The sequence below is a fragment of the Gossypium arboreum genome, chromosome 13 (assembly GCF_025698485.1).
Source record: "Gossypium arboreum isolate Shixiya-1 chromosome 13, ASM2569848v2, whole genome shotgun sequence".
Lineage (NCBI taxonomy): Eukaryota > Viridiplantae > Streptophyta > Magnoliopsida > Malvales > Malvaceae > Gossypium > Gossypium arboreum.
The window spans coordinates 66,066,373-66,083,816 of NC_069082.1; the positions used below are offsets into that span (position 1 = coordinate 66,066,373).

The window sequence follows — 17,444 nt, forward strand, 5'->3', positions numbered from 1 at the left end:
ACCTTGAATTTATGGTCCCAAAACCACTTTTCTGATTTTACTAAAAACGGGTTGCTACACTAACACTTCTTTATTTGTTTCAAAATCTAAGATAATGAAATCAATAAAAAAATAAGCTTTTCTACACATACCAGAACATCCTCATCTTTCCTTCTAGGTATGCTAAAGATCGATCCACCAATTGGAGTGTCACATTCATGAGTCTTACTTCACCTATCCCCAACATCTTGAAAATATATTTGGGCATCAAGTTGATACTCGCTCCTAGATCGCATAAAGCTTTACCATAGTAAGATTCTCTCATATTACAGGGTATAGTAAAGCTTCTAGAGTCCTTAATTTTAGGAGGTAGCTTGTTCTGTAAGAATGCACTACACTCCTTCGTTAGTGCTACAGTCTCATACTCACTAAGTCTCTTCTTCTTCGACAAGATATCCTTCATGAACCTGATATAATTGGGCATTTGTTCTAAAGCCTCCACCAATGGTATATTGATGTGAAGTTACTTTAGAACATCAAAAACTTCTTGAATTGCACTACTTACTTTTGCTTATTTGGCTGGAATTTTTTAGGATATGGAAGTGATGGAACTTTGGTTTAGACTGGACAAATTTTCTGAGGAGATAAATTTGCATCTAAAGAATGTGTTAGCTTATCAGAATTCACTAGTTTTGATTTTAGCTCATCAGGCTTTGTAAGTTCTGGCTCTTCTGGTGCAGGGATTTCAACTGTTGGTTGATTTTCCTCCTTCTCAACAGGTTCATCTTCAACCACAGCTTCTTTGAGTTCCAAAGTTTTACCACTTCGTAAAGCAACTACCTTGCAATGTTCATTACCCAAGTTCCTTTTATTTTCTATATCACTCGGAAAGGCTCCTTGTGGTCGGTTACAAAGCTCTTTAGCTAACTAACCCATTTGGTTCTCCAAATTTTTAGTGTTGTTGCTTGGATTTGGATTAAGATGTCATTATTTTCCATGTATGCCTTCAACAAATTCTCTAAACTATTAGATGATTCAACTTGTGGTGGTTTTGGAACTTGGTCTATGATGCATGTAGGTGTTCCGTCCATTTCCTGGGTTACTCCAAGAGAAGTTTGAATGGTTATGCCATGAAGGATTATAGAAGTTGGACTGAGGTCCTTGTCCACTTCTATTTTGGTTTTGATTCCCTACGTAATAAACAGACTCAAGATTTGATATACAATTCTATAAAGAATGACCATCCCCACAATAAACGTAGGAAACAACATCAAATTGACTCAGTGGTTGAGTTGTAGTATGATTAAAATAATTAGTAGTAAAATATTTCAACATTAAAGAGATAGAAGATACCCTAGTTGAGAGTGAAGTAAGGGCATTTACTTCGTGCACTTCGGCTACTCGTCTTCTTGAAGCTAATCAAATTTTCAACCACTGGTAATTTTTACTTGTTATCCTCTCAATGATCTCGTCAGCCTCATTATAAGAATTCGAAAAAAGGACACCGTTCGCAGAAGCATCTACCACCAAACATGTGTATGTGTTGAGACCATTATAAAACGTCTCCAACTAGATGCAATGTGGAATCCCGTGATTAGGGCATCTCAGAAGTAACTCCTTGAATATTTCCCATGCCTTGTATAGGGACTCATCATCCATTTGTTGGAAAGTAGTGATCTTATTCTGTAATTAGCATTTTTGCTAGGTGGGAAATATTTTACCAAAAAGTGTTCAGGTAATTCTTGCCAAGTAGATATTGAATGTGATGGGAACAAATTAAGCCATGCTCGTGCTTGATCTTGCAACGAGTATGAAATCAAATTCAACCTTAATACGTTTTCAGTTTCCATGGCTATCTTAAAGGAACCGCTCATGTAACAACCCATTTTTCAGTGAAAATGGAAATAGTGGTTTCGGGACCACAAATTGGATCCCAAAATAAAATTTATTTTTATATTATTACATGGTCCGTAATATGCCGGAAATTTCATCTGAAAATCCCGATAAGAAAATTTTATCGATTATGTGTTTAATTAGGGAAAAGACTAAATCGCATAAAATGTAAAAGTTGAATTCTAGTAGCTATAAGGATAAAGTAGCTATGGAATTCAACACTAGAGGTCCTTATATGGTAGTTGGACCATTAAAGAAAACTATGTAGATATTTTGGTAACTCATCCATGAAAATTAGAAAAAAGGGAAATAACTAAAGTGGAAATTGAAAAATATTTAATTAATTAAAATATGATAAAAGATATCATCTTATTTTTATGTCATCTTCAACCTAAAATACATGGACACCCTAGGGGAGAGAAAAGAAACATTCATGGCTTAATTGGGTAAGTTTCCTTGTCCCGTTTTTAGTAATTTTGATATTTTTGAAACCGGATAGCTTAATCTATCTATGTGGGGGATCAATTTGAAAAGTTATCAAAGTATAAAATTTTGGTCATGGATGAATATGTTGAAAATTAGAAATTTATGGTAGAAAATGAAAGGTTGTTGATAGATAAACAACTTTTACAAAATATTTTTTGTTGAAAACATGATTTAGGGACTAAAATGTAAAGTTGTAAACTTTGATGAAAAATTCTGAATTTTTATAAATACATGCGCTGTAAATTTTTTGATGAGATTTTGGTTAGGCTTGGAATAGAGAGTAAATTGCACAAATTTCATTTTTTTAGCCTAAAGACGAAATTGGAATTTATAGAAAAGTTAGGGGCAAAATGGTAATTTTTCCTAGGAAGCAAATTGAGTCCAAATGAATATGAAATGTGTGAAATTAATCGTTAAATTCATTTATATAGATTTAGACAACACAAATTCGAGGTTGATCGAGGAAAAGAAAAGGTTTTGGATTAGTAGATTTTATACGCGAACTAGTGTTGAGGTAAGTTCGTGTAACTTAATCGAGCATGTAAATATGTTAACTTGAATGTTCTAATAGCATGTAATATGGTTTGTATTTATGAGAATATTATAATTTCTGAAATGATTACATGTTCGAAAATGTTGGAAAGAGGGTAAAGTCCCATTGAATATTGAATTCTGATGAATATATATATGCTTTCCCAAAAGGAATGAGGTCTTACATTTGTTGCTGATGGAATTTAACTCAGACGAGTAATCCTATTGATCTCATTATAGAAAGGATTTAGCCCAGACGGGTAATCCTGATATAATCCCTTTGGAGCACATGTTACAATTAGGGTTTAGCCTAGACTAGTAATCCTAATTAAGCTCTTTTGAGCATACATTACATAAAGGATTTAGCCTGGACTGGTAATCCTGTAATACGATATGAGGCTCGAGAGTGTGTTCTTGGATTAAATGCCTTAAAGGGTACTCTAGAATTAAAATTGACAGATTATTGAATTGTACACCTTGAGTGTACTACTCAAGCATCCATCTGAATTTCAATGATTCAACGGACAAAAATCTTGGCATGATGAGAGAATTTTGACATGAAATGATAATGTCATAAAAGAATATTGTATGATGAGCTCATCTATGTTTACTTGATGTATATGAAAATTTTGTGACTAACACGTTTGATTGAGTGCTTGTGTTTAGGCAATTTTGCCAAGTTGATGGAAAACATGATAGTGTATGCTTAGATTTAATAAACGGGGTTGGTAAGTTTAGTTTCTGTTTACGAACTTACTAAGCATGTAATGCTTACTCCATTTTATTTTCCCTTATTTTATAGTGCTCGGAAGCTTGTGAAGGTTGGAGATCATTAGAGCATCATCACACTACCCACTAGCTTATTTTGGGTATATATAGTAAAATCATTTTGGTATAATGCCATGTACAGGCTAACTTGGCCATACATGACTTAAGTATGTGGTTTTTAATCTAGCCATTGGAATGGCTAGTAATGGTTGTTATTGACATACTTGTAATGTCATGTTATGGTAGCTACATGTATGTTAAGTAGTTGATTCAATTATGCTAACCTATGGAATATACCAAAGTAAGATTATAAAACATGTATGCATGTAATGATATGCCATGTTGAATGATAGAGTTTGCTCAATTTTAATGCTTGAAATGGTTTGTATTTGGATGTGAGTTTAAGAGCAGGTTATTGGTGTGATTTTGGTGAGAAATGAAGCTAGGAATGGCTTCATTTTGTCTACATGGGCAGACACACGGGTGTGTGTCTAGACTATGTGTGACACACGGCCTAGTACATGGGCGTGTGGTTAGGCCGTGTGTCCCCTGTACCTTAAACTCGAGAAAATAGAATGCTCAGAATTGAGTACACAGGTAGAGACACGGGTGTGTGTCTCAGTCATGTGTGCTACACGGTCTAGAACATGGGCGTGTGTCATGGCTATGTGAAACCTGTACCTAATTTCGAAAGAATTTAATTAACCACACGGCCTAGCACACGGGTGTGTGGCATGGCCGTGTGCACAAGTTAGAGTGTTACACGGGGTTGAACATGGCCTGCAGCACAAGCGTGTCCCAAGGTCACACGGGCATGTCCCTTCGACCATACAAGCGTGTAAGCCCTGCACCTTGGAAATTTTTTGAAATGCCACGAAAAATTCTTAGAGTTTCTGATTAAGTCCTGACTTGATTCTAATGCTTATATTAGGCCTCGATAGTCCATTTAAGGGACGTTTTGATTAGTCTCGAAAAATGAATAGTTGTTAACATAATTTATCTGTAAATGTCCTAAAAGTTTTGATAATGCTTCGTAACTTTGTTCCGGCGATGGATACGGGTTATGAGTGTTACAGCTCACCTTTATGAGTAATCATAAAAGATGTAAAATTTGATCACTATTTGATTTAAGTGATTAAATGGTTAATTGAATAAAGGTAAAGAGACTTAAATGGTAATTAGACCATTCTATGTGTAACAACCCATTTTTAGTAAAATTGGAATAGTGGTTTTGAGACCACAAATCCGAAGTCAAAAAATTTATTTTATTATAATTTTATTCCTTGCAACATGATAGTAGTATAGCATAAAAATTTCGTTAGGACATTTTACCGTTTACATGCTCATTTTGATAAAAAAGGACTAAATCCCGTAAAGTGCAAAAGTTGAGTTCTAATAGCTAAAGGTATTAAATAGCTATAGAACTTTATAGTGGAAGTCCTTACATGGTAGTTAGACCACAAATAGTGATAGTGGATATACATGGTGATAGTACTAGAAAGAACTTATGTTTTCTCCATACTTATTGGTTAATTTGTACCCATTTAGTTAGCTTTATAACATATTTTAGCATTTTCAGTTCAGTAAATTGCATTTGATAACTCATTGGATCTTAGCCTATTTATCCTTAATTTTGTCATGTTTTGGTATTGATGTCGCTACATAAGTGTTTTCAGATTGCGCCCAGAATTGACGCTGCACCTGACAACTGTCTTGATAACAACAAAGAAGTGTTAGTTGTCCAGTCTGGTACAACTAACGTGTACGTACAAAGGCAGCATGAGTTTGGTGAAAGGACACCTGCTCTATTTGGATAAATATCAATACATTTACGTGAAAAAGGGGAAGAGAAAGGATCATTTTCCTCAACCTTTCTTCTGAAGCTTTTTAGTCATTGCAGCTTAAACCCCCTACGGGTGAACCGACATGAATTGGATGCAGGTTAGCTCTTGACAGGGAGCTCTAGGTGTGACAGAAGAGGGAGTTGAGAGATCAAGTCGAGATTTTCTAAATATAGAGCTCTCTACTTGTTTCTTTTATATTTATTTTCTAAACGATGGTGATTACTCTCTATTTCATGTTTGTACAGAAGTACATATGATTTCTGGGTAGAATGGTATTTTATTCAATCTTGCTTCTACTGTTTAACCTTTGAGTTTGAATATTTTTAGCATAGAAATGTTATTATGGTCACTGACACTGGAAAGTTTAGGGATGGTTCAAGCTAAAGAGCATGATAATACAAGTTTCTTGAGGATTAGAGGAATTTAATCCACTTATTCTTAATAGTGTTCCATTGCCATCATCGGAAAGTGTGGCTAATATGCGTGTTTAAGCCTTAGATTAAATATAGAAGTTAAACTTAAAAGATATTCATTGCAATCTAATGCATCAACAATTAGTTATCCTTTTATGCCTTGTAAGCACTTAGTATTCTGTTTTATATTCACATTGGGGAACCCAATTTATTATCATCATATTTTATCTTATTATTTTCAAATTATTTCTTTGACAACCACTCTCACAAATTATCTCATTTTTTATCCATTTACTGCACTGACATTGATAGACAAAAGACAACCATCCTCGTGGGATCGATATCTGATAGACTCATAACTGTCTACTATACTTACATCGATAGTGTACGCTTGCACTTTATTGCTATAACGTTCAACAACCGACTAAGTTTTGGCATCATTGCTGGGGATGGCATTGTTTGATATGTGACAGCCCAAAATTGACCCTAGTCGGAATGTGGTTTCGGGACCACAAAACCGAGGCATAAAAATAATTTAAAATTTATTTTGATGCCTATGATATGTGTTAAATTGTGTGTGACATTTTTGATGATTTGATTTAGTGTTATAAATGTGAATTTCACTAGAAAGGGCCTAGTAGTAAACTTTGAAAGTATGATGGGAAGATGTGGGATGACTAGTTGATCATGCATGCAAAAATAAAGGATTTGCATGTCAAATTTCCCAAAAGAAGCATAGTGGCGGCCAAGGTAGGTGTTGATGGGCAAGGGAAACATGTTTCCAACATGTTTGGTTAGTGAGTTATGTATGAAGAAATAAAATAAGAATTAGCATTAAAGAAATGAACAAAAAAAAGATGAGCATGGATGCCCCCATTGCCGTGTAACTAAGAAAGAAAACAAAAAATTTTGTTCATCCTTGTTCTCTCTTTTTGGCCGAAAATACTAAGAGGAAAAAGAGATTTTTGCTTCATTTTCTTTGTTTAGAAGAGATCTAGAAGGAAATTTGGCTAAACTTGCATCAAGAGTAAGGTATGTATGAGGTTGTGTTATGAGTTTCATGCATGTTTTAGTTGCTAACTTGATGTTCATGTTAGCCATGGTTCAAATCCTTGTTATGCGATGGGAATGGTATTTGGCCAAAGTTGTTATTGTGTTAAAGCCATTGCATGCTAAATGTGAAGCTTGCTAATGATGCATGCAATGATGGATTTTCTACTCTTGAAATTTCTTTGTAGCCATCTTGAGTAAGACATTGAGTTTTCTTTTGTTTAACCATGATTGAAGTTGAAAGGGCATGATTGTGATGTATTCGCCATGATGCATTCATGAGCATGGTTCATGCTTCTTGCATGTTAGTAAAATTTGTGTTTTGGATGGCTATGGACACCTTGAAATTGCCTTGCACCTATATGTGTATATATGATTGCACATGATATTTTGATTATGAAGAAAGTGATAAATATGTTGTTTAAAGAAGAAATTTGTTGAAGAATGTTGTGAAATTTGCATGTACAATCGGCCTAGTACACATATGATGTGAAAATCTTGCAATTTATTGTAACACCCCGAACCCGAGACCATCGCCGGTGTCGGACACGAGGGGTTAACAAGCCAAGTTCACATATTTTGCCCACCCATTTGGCATTTCCAGTCAGGCTGGAAAACTGCGTCACTGTCGCCTTAAAAATCAAATCTCGAGTTTTAAAACTCGGAAACTGGTTTCGTAAATTTTCCCTGAATTTAGACTCATGTATCCATCCATGGATTTTTTTCTAGAATTTTTGGTCGGGCCAATTGGTACAGTTTATTAGTTAAAGTCACCCATGTTGCAGGGATGGACTTCTCTGACCTTCGCACGTTAAAACTTGAATATCTCACTGTACAGGACTTTAATACTGGTGCCGTTTGTTTCTAATGAAACTAGACTCAAAATTGAATCTGTACATATAAGGCATGACTCATAATTCGTTCTGGATAATTTATAGTAAATTTTTAAAGTTGCGACAGGGGACCCAGAAACCGTTCTGGCCCTGTCTCACAATAGCTTTAATATCTCTTAACATGTAACTCCTATGACCATTTCGTTTCTTCCATATGAAAATAGACTCATCAAGGTTCATTTACATAGCTTATTCACTATTTAATACCATTCCTTCAAATTTTGGTGATTTTTCACATTCACGTCACTGCAGCTGGCAGCATCTGTTTTTAAGGTAGGTCTTACCTATTTTGTAGTCTCCATGAACCAACTAGTCTTGCCATACATAGGTTCATATATGATCATTTTAACCATACCAATGGCTGATCATGTGACCAACACTCCCATTTCCAATCCATAATCACATCATGACACCATATATATACATACAAACCAAAAATAGTCCAAGTTCATGCCTCCTTTTACGAGCCATTTTCGCATGGCCGTATACATATACATCACCACATTTTAAACCAACAAGGGGTAGTCCTATACATGCCATTTCAAAGTTCAAACAAAATTTATACCAAAATAGAGGCGTTGATAGTGTGGATGACTTGACTTTATTGATCCCGAATCCGATTGCTATCGAGCGAAATCTATAAAATAGAGAGCCAAAGTAACGGGTAAGCATTTTTATGCTTAGTAAGTCTCAAGGAATATAATCAACTCTAATTACAGCAATACATTCACATAGCCAAATGCATCATTTCATTAATACACATTCTTACTTCACACTTCATCATTATATACTTTCACAAAGTATCAATCAATTCAATAACTGAAATTCATTAGTCGATTGAGCGAATGTTGCTCAAGCATGTCGACTTTCCAATGCGCATATAAACGCGTACCTTATTCTTTGGGCTTCGAGTGTACTAATTGAATTTATTACAGCAACCAACACTCACCTCCAGCCCAAGATTCTTCGAATATAACCGGATATAAGCATGTGCACAAATGCCTTCGGTCTTAGCCCGGATAGAATGACTCGCATACGAATGCCTTGGTCTTAGCCGGATATAGCCACTAGCACAATTGCCTTCGGTCTTAACCCGGATATAATTTCAGCATAATTGTCTTCGGGCTTAGCCGGATATCATTCAATTTCTCATGCACACATACATCAATAATCTTTGGACATACATATTTCATTTTCGTTACTAAGGCTCAAACACAATTATAATCATTAGCATAATCGCCTTGGGACTTAGCCCGGTAGAATTCGAATACTCATACACACATAAATCAATAATCAATACATCCATATTTCATTCCACATAATTCAATTAAGGTCACTTCTTGAGGACTTACCTCGGATGTTGTCGAACGGCTTTTACGGCTATTCGATCACTTTTTCCTTCCCTTGTCCAATTGTGGCCCTCTTAGCTCTTGAGCTAATTCAAACAAATTCAATCTATTAAAACCTCATTGTGCTAGCTTATGGCGAATATGACAAGGAGTTTAAATGGTCATATGGCCACTCTTTAGCTTGAATACACAATGGTCATGCACATTTTATACTACATCAAGCAATTCAATACAATTTATTCGAGCATCAAGGAAAAGCTAAGGCCTTCAATAGGCTACCCAAGGCGAATATTCATGTACATGTTGAGGCCAATTATGCACTTAATACCTCACAAAAACAGCATGCATTTTACTAGTTAATGCTTTGCATATTGTTGCTCAAAACTTATAATATAGCATCAAGCACTCATATGTGTGCTAGGCGAATGTGCTTGCAATTTCACATTCATTCTTCAACATCTTCTTCTTTAAACAAACATATTCATCACTTAGTTCACAACCAAACATCATGTGCAAACATATATATACATATATGAGCATGGCGAATTTCAAGGTGTCCATAGCCATCCAAAACACAAATTTTAACTAACATGCAAGAAGCATGAACCATGCTTATGAATGCATCATGGCGAATATGACAATCATGCTCCTTTTCAACTTCAATCATGATTAAACAAAAGAAAACTCAAAATCTTACTCAAGAGTAGACAATCCATCATTGCATGCATCATCATCAAGCTTTACACTTAGCATGCAATGGCTTTATCACCATAACAACTTTGGCCAAATACCATTTCCATGGCATAACAAAGATTTGAGCCATGGCTAACATGCACATCAAGTTAGCAACCAAAACATGCATGAAACTCCTAACACAACCTCATACATACCTTAATCTTGATGCAAACTTAGCCAAATCTCCTTCTAGATCTCTTCCAAACAAAAAAATGGAGCAAAATCCTCCTTCTTCCTTAGTTTTGGCTCAAAGAAAGGATGAACAAAATTTTTCTTTCTTTCTCTACAACTCACGGCAATGGGGGAATACTACACTCACACACATTTTTTTCATTCTTTTCTTACCCATACACCTTTGTTTATTATTTCTCCCTAATGCACCAACAAAACATGTTTCATGACATGTTTTGCCCATCCTCTCTTGCCATGGCCGGCCACTTCATGTTGGGGGGGGGAAATTTGACATGCAAATCCCTTATTTTTGCATGCATGAGCAACTAGTCATCACACATTTCCCCATCATACTTTCAAAGTTCACTACTAGGTCCTTTCTAGAGAAATTCACATTTATAACACTAAATCGAAACATCAAAAATGTCACACACAAATTAACACATATCATAGGCATCAAAATAAATTTTAAATTATTTTTATGCCTCGGTTTTGTGGTCCCGAAACCACATCCCGACTAGGGTCAATTTTGGGCTGTCACATTTATTGTTGATTTTGTGCAAGTATGACTAAGTATAATCGGCCACATGGGGGGAATTATTGTGCATGCATTCGGTTAGAGGCAAGCTTAATGATGCCTATTCTTGACTTAGGTAATCGGCTACCTTGTTGTGAGCTAAGGCCGAATGTGTGCGTAATTAAAGAAAATTGACTAAAGTGCTTAGTTATGTGATGTTGAGTCAATGATATGTGTATTCGCCAAGGCTAGCAAGCGAGACTTTAATGAATTGAATTTGTTTGAATTAGCTCAAGAGCTTAGAGGGCCACAATTGGATAAGGGAAGGAAAAAGTGATCGATTAGCCGTCGGCCGTTCGACAACATCCGAGGTAAGTCCTCAAGAAATGACCCTACTCGAATTATGTGAAATGAAATATGGATGTGTAATGATTATTGATTTATGTGTGTATGAGTATTTGAATGATACCGGGCTAAGTCCCAAGGCGATTATGCAAGTGATATGTTTGTGTTTGAGCCTTAGTAATGAAAATGAAACATGGATGTGTAATGATTATTGATGTATGTGTGTGTATGAGCAATTGAATGATATCCGGGCTAAGTCCCAAGACATTTATGCTAGTAATTATATCCGGTTAAGACCAAGGCCATTGTGCTAGTGACCACATCCGGCTAAGACCAAGGCATTCGTGCAAGTTGTTAAATCCGGGCTAATACCCGAAGGCATTTGTGCAAGTCGTTCTATCCGGGCTAAGACCCGAAGGCATTCGTGCATGTGGTTATATCCGGTTGTATTCCGAAGAAGCTTGGGCTGAAGGTGAGCGTTGGTTGCTGTAATAAATTTAATTAGTACTCTCGAAAAGCCCAAAGGAAAAGGTATGTTTATATGTGCATTGGAAAAGTCGATATGTTTGAGTAACATTCGTTCAATCGACTAACGAATTTTCAGCTATTGAATTGGTTGATATCTTGTGAAAGTATACAATGATGAAGTGTGAAGTAAGTATGATTATGTGAATGTGTATTAATGAAATGATTCATTTGGCTATGTGAATGTAATGCCTTAGTTAAAGCTGATTTTATTGCTTGAGACTTACTAAGCATAAAAATGCTTACCCGTTGCTTTGGCTCTCTGTTTTATAGATTTTGCTCGTTAGCGATCGGATTCGGGATCATTAAAGTCGAAGTCATCTACACTATCAAAGCCTCCATTTTGGGTATAATTTTGGTTGAACTTTGAAATGGCATGTATAGGACTACCCTATTGTAGAAGGTCATGTACCTTTCGGTTTTATGTAAGCTTGGATAGCCATGCGAAAATGGCTTAGATGCGTTGTTAGTATGATTCTATAATCGTTTGTATGATGATCATTATGGGGTATGGAATAGTTTTGAAAAGATTAGCCATTGGAATGGTTAATCATGATCACACTTGTGCTATGTATGCAAAAAGGGCCTATTGAATCATGGAAATCATGAAATAGGTAAAGGTTACCTTGAAAACAGATGCTGGCAGCAGCAGTGGTGTGGTTTTGAAAAATCACAAAAATTTGTAGGAATGGTATTAAATAGTGAATAAGTTATGTAAATGAACCTTGATGAGTCTACTTTCATATGGAAGAAACAAAATGGTCATAGGAGTTACTTGTTAAGAGATATTAAAGTTATTGTGAGACAGGGCCAGAACGGTTTCTGGGTCCCCTGTCGCGACTTTAAAAATTTTGTATAAATTATCCAGAAAGAATTAGAAGTCATGCCCTATATTTGCAGATTCCATTTTGAGTCTAGTTTCATTAGAAACAAACTTCACCAGTATTAAAGCCCTGTACAGAGAGATATTCAAGTTGTAACGCGCAAAGGTCAGAGCAGTTGATCCCTGTAACATGGGTGACTTTAACTAATAAACTGTACCAATTGGCCCGACCAAAAATTCTAGAAATAAATCCATGGAATAATATATGAGTTTAAATTCAGGGAAAATTTACGGAATCAGTTTCCGAGTTTTGAAACTCGGGATATGATTTTTAAGGCGACAGTGACGCAGTTTTCCAGCCTGTCTGGAAATGCCAAATTGGTCGGTACTTTAAGAGGATTTAGCTCGTCAACCCCTCGTGTCCGACACCGGCGATGGTCTCGGGCTCGGGGTGTTACATGATATTTATTTTTATTTTTTTTATTACATAATATTTAGTTGTTACTAGCTTGTTTTATTTTTGTCGTTATTTTCACATTTTATTTTAGGTGTTGTATGACCTAAAGCAATTCAGAGTTTATTGCCGATTTTGATCCATAAATTGAAAGAACTATTTGGAGGAGACTTCGAAAACAAAAGAATATGACTTTGCCAAGAAACAATGCATTCATACCCCCGATGTAGAACCAAAATGCTAATAACCTACCATTGCAGCTAGATGCTCAAATTCAAAACAGGCCTATACAAGATTTTGTAGTACCTGTCTTGGATGATTTACAACTGGGAGTTGTTAGGCCATAAAGCCAAGCTAGAAATTTTGAACTAAAGCTAGTAATGTTTCAAATGCTAAATTCTTATAGGCAATATGCTAAATTGTCACATGAAGATATACGAGAACATCTAAAATCATTTTTATTCATTTTTGCTTCCTTTAGTCAACAAGGCATTCTTGATGATGCTTTGAAGATGCAGTTATTTCCTTATTCCTTGTAGAGAAGAGCTCGTACTTGGTTCCTTGGGTTACCTGTTGGATCAATTACTTCTTGGAATGCACTGGAAAGATAGTTTGTTTTTCAATTTAACCCGCCAACAATGAATGCTTGTCTTCAAAATGATATTACAGCTTATCACCAACTGGATGATGCGAATTTTCACACGACATGGGAATGTTATAAATATTTGCTTCGGTGTTGCGCCATGTACGGCACTCAACAGGAAACACAAATTGTGATTTTCTATAATGGGCTGAATTCACACACGAGGAATCTTTTCGATGCATCAAAAAATAGTCCTTTGCTGGATTGTGCTTATAATGATACTATTGGAGTTCTTGAAAGAATTGCTCAGAATGATTATCAATACCTATCTCTAGAGCTACACATGTAATAGCCCAAAATTGGGTCTAGTTGGAACAGTGGTTTCGGGACCACAAAATCCGAGATAGAAATAATTATTTTATGATTATTTTGAGGTCTATGATATGATTACATGATTGTGTGAAAATTTCGTGAACAAATTCTTTGCATAAAGTGCTCAATTTGAAGTTAGGGACTAAATTGAATAAGTTGCAAAACCTGCATTCTAGAAGTTTCTAGTATGAAATTGCTTTGAAATATTAATTAAGAGGTCTTAAATAGAATTTTACCAATTTCTAAGTGATGGACAAAAATTGGACATGGATGGAATTTTTGAAAGTTTAGTAAGGAAGGGCATTTTGGTCATTTGGTAATTAAAAGAAATAAAAAGGGAAAATAAAGCCAAAATTGACTCATCTTTTTCATGGAGGCCAAAATTAGCATGGGGGAAGCCATGGATAGGGTTTTCAAGCTTTCCAAGCTCAATAGTAAGTTCGTTCTAACCCCGTTTTTTAAGTTCTTTGCGTTTTTGGAATCCCGGTAATTTGATTAAGCTTATTCTAGCAATAATTTAAGCTAGGATTCATACTTGGAAAAATACCCATAGGTGAAATGTGTTTATTTTTCTGTTTTATGATATAATATGAGGTTTTAAATTATGTTAGACAACTTGTGCTACTCGGTTTTGAGTGAAAACGAGTAAAAGGGCTTAATCGGTAAAAATACCTAATAGTCATAAGTATATGTTAGAGTGAGAATTTGATGTTGCCATAGAAGGGAAAAGTGATCAGCGTGTCATAAAACATAAGAATAAGGGATGAAGTTTAATTCCCGAGCCTAGGGGCAAAAGTGTAAATATGCAAAAGTTTAGGGGCAAAATTGTAATTTTTCCAAAGTTTGAGTTAAGGACTGTTTTGAATAGTACATTAATTAAATAAGTAAAATATGATGTTTTAGATCCTGGAAAACGAGATTTGAGCATAGAATGAGAGAAAAATTGAAATTTGGGAAAGTTGGTAAAATGGTCGTTTTAGTATCGAGGTAAGTTCATATGTATAATAAGCATTAATTTATGCATGTTTCAATGTAAAATTAATATATTTATTATAATTTCGAGGTGTTGAAAGTATGTAAGTTGGTATGATAATAATACAATAATAATCTTGTAATTTATATTTGAAAGTTAAATTTAGTGAATTAATTGAATTATGTTAAATTAAATGATTATGGTGCCAAGTTTATGAATTGATTTAAAATATGTCTATGGTACATGAAGTGCATTGAATTATCATACATAACTGTGATTTCTATGATTATGGATATTAGGAAATTGTAAGTTCATATGATTTTTAATAAGGCAATGTGTAATTTAATGTTATTGCCTTGATATTAAATGAGATGTAAGTTTATATGTAAGTAATACATCAATATTACTTGTATTATGATATTTTATAATAATATTGGAAATATATTTGTGGATAATTACTTGATTAGTGAAATTGTTGGAAAAAGAGAGAAATCCGGTTGAACCTTGAAATATTGGATGATCTGAGATAGTATGTAGCTAGGTCACATGTATGGTGCTGAGTGCACATCATGTGTACAAGAGAGCTACAAGACATTATGATGTAGCTAGGTCACATGGGTGATACTATGTGTACACCATGTAGACAAGAGAGCTACGGGATATATGTAGCTAGGTCGCATGCGTGGTTCCAGGTGAAGGACACCATGTAGACAAGAGAGCTACGAGATAAATTGACTAGGTCACATGGGTGATACTGAGTGTTCACCATGTGTACAAGAGAGCTGAACTATATGGTGGGTGGAGCTATGTGCTGAAACTAGTAAGTACCAAGGATTGATCCGAAGTGTTCAACGGGAGACTCTGTATGTATTGCTTTGTGAGTTTTGTGATGAATAAGTGCAGGAACTTGGTTATGTGAATGATGTGTTCATTAAGTGACCAGGATGTGGTAAGGTTATAAACAAGTAAGTTATACATGAGGATGATTTCATGGTGACCTTGTGATCATGGGCCTATACTTGTGATGTATGAAATGTGGTGAAAATGAATTGTGATATGTACGTTAAAATGAGGTTAATACAAAGAAAGTGTGAAAGAGTGAATTAGCAATAAAACTGTTTTGGATAGTAGCAGTGATGTGATTTTAAAAAATCACCAAAAATACTATAAATTGAATTAGATACTGAATGAGATATCAAATTAAAGCTTAATGCATCTATTTTCTTAAAAAGAAACCGATCAAGAAAAGGAGTTCTATATTTTGAGATATTTATGTTTTTGTGAGAATGGTTCAGAATGATTATGTGATCCCCTGTTCTGACTTTGGAAGATCAAAAAAAATTGGATAAAAATAATTAGAGGCTTAAACTTATATTTTAAAAATCCCTAATGAGTCTATTTTCAAGATAAATCAACAAGAACATTATCTGAGTTCTGTACTATGAGATAATTAATTTTTAGTGAAGAGAGGTTAGAACTATCAGAAAGTGAAACAGGGGAAATTTTAATGAATAAACTGTACTAATTGGCTAAACCAAAAATTATGAGAATTTTATGGTAGAAAGTTATGTGAGTCTAGTTTTAGGGGAAATTTACAGATCTTAATTTGGAGCTCTTTATCTCGAATTATAAATAAGTAAGTGACTATGACTCGTCTCGATAGTTTGATGTGAGCATTTATTAGTAAATTGTGAAATCGTACTTACAAGAATGCTATATACATTAAGGATATGGAATGGGGAGGAGGAGGAGGAAAATAAATATATGTGGAATACATGGAAACTATGGTATATGAAATATTGATATAATGAAATAAATGATATGTGTTTATAAGAAAATGAAAGAGAATGATATGTATCATGACATGTATATATATATATATATATAGATGACTAGTCTCAATGTAATGCTTGTTGGGTATGGAGTTGAACTGAAATGTTTTAGGCAAACATGTTATTTTGCGCATCTGAATTGTGGTATTTTATAAAGATATGATCTAGTTTTAAATATGAATGCTTGATGATTAAGCTGAAGATATTTGGTAAGATGATAATCTTGGTATAAATGTATAAGTGGTACTATAATAAACAAGGTAAAATGAGTATGAGAGACACATGTATGATGACATACAAATGCTATGTTTGTGGTTTAATTGAGAATATTTAATCATTAAATGAATACCATGTTATATGCTTTTGATTTTGTATAAGTGTGTAAGAGATTAAGGTTGACCAAAGCTTGGAAAATAGCCTAGGTATATTCCACACAAGCAAAAACACGACCATGTGTCTCAGCCGTGTATGGAACACGAGTTTGGGACACCGGCCTGTGGAGCCTTAAAGCATGAAATTTCCAAGATTTTCGTAAGTTCTCGGTTTAGTCCCGAACCCTTTCTAAAGTATATTTTGGGCTTCGTAGACTCAAATAAGGGACTATGTGTAAGTGAATGAACGTTTTGAAATATGAATGAAATTTTATGGCCTGTATTTTAGTTTAATGTTTGTATGTTTGTCCGGTAACGCCTCGTACCTTATCCCAGCCTCGGGTACGGGTAAGGGGTGTTACAAAACAAGCAAAAGCTACTTTGGGAGTTATTGAATTGGACGCAATATATGCACTTAGTGCTCAAGTTTCTTCTCTTGCAATTATGATAAAAAAAATATGCAAGGAACTAGTGACGTTGCACCTTTACAAGTCACTCAACAAGTTAACGTTTCGACCTTTTGTTGTGAGATTTGTA

General features: G+C 34.9%; 1 non-coding gene across 1 annotated transcript; it reads left to right on the plus strand.

Annotated features, from left to right (window-relative positions):
- Window positions 1-1,564: 1,564 nt before the first annotated feature.
- On the plus strand, window positions 1,565-1,670 carry LOC128287738 (small nucleolar RNA R71). Its single transcript, XR_008278438.1, has one exon. It is a non-coding gene; the product is annotated as a small nucleolar RNA R71 (small nucleolar RNA).
- Window positions 1,671-17,444: the final 15,774 nt, after the last annotated feature.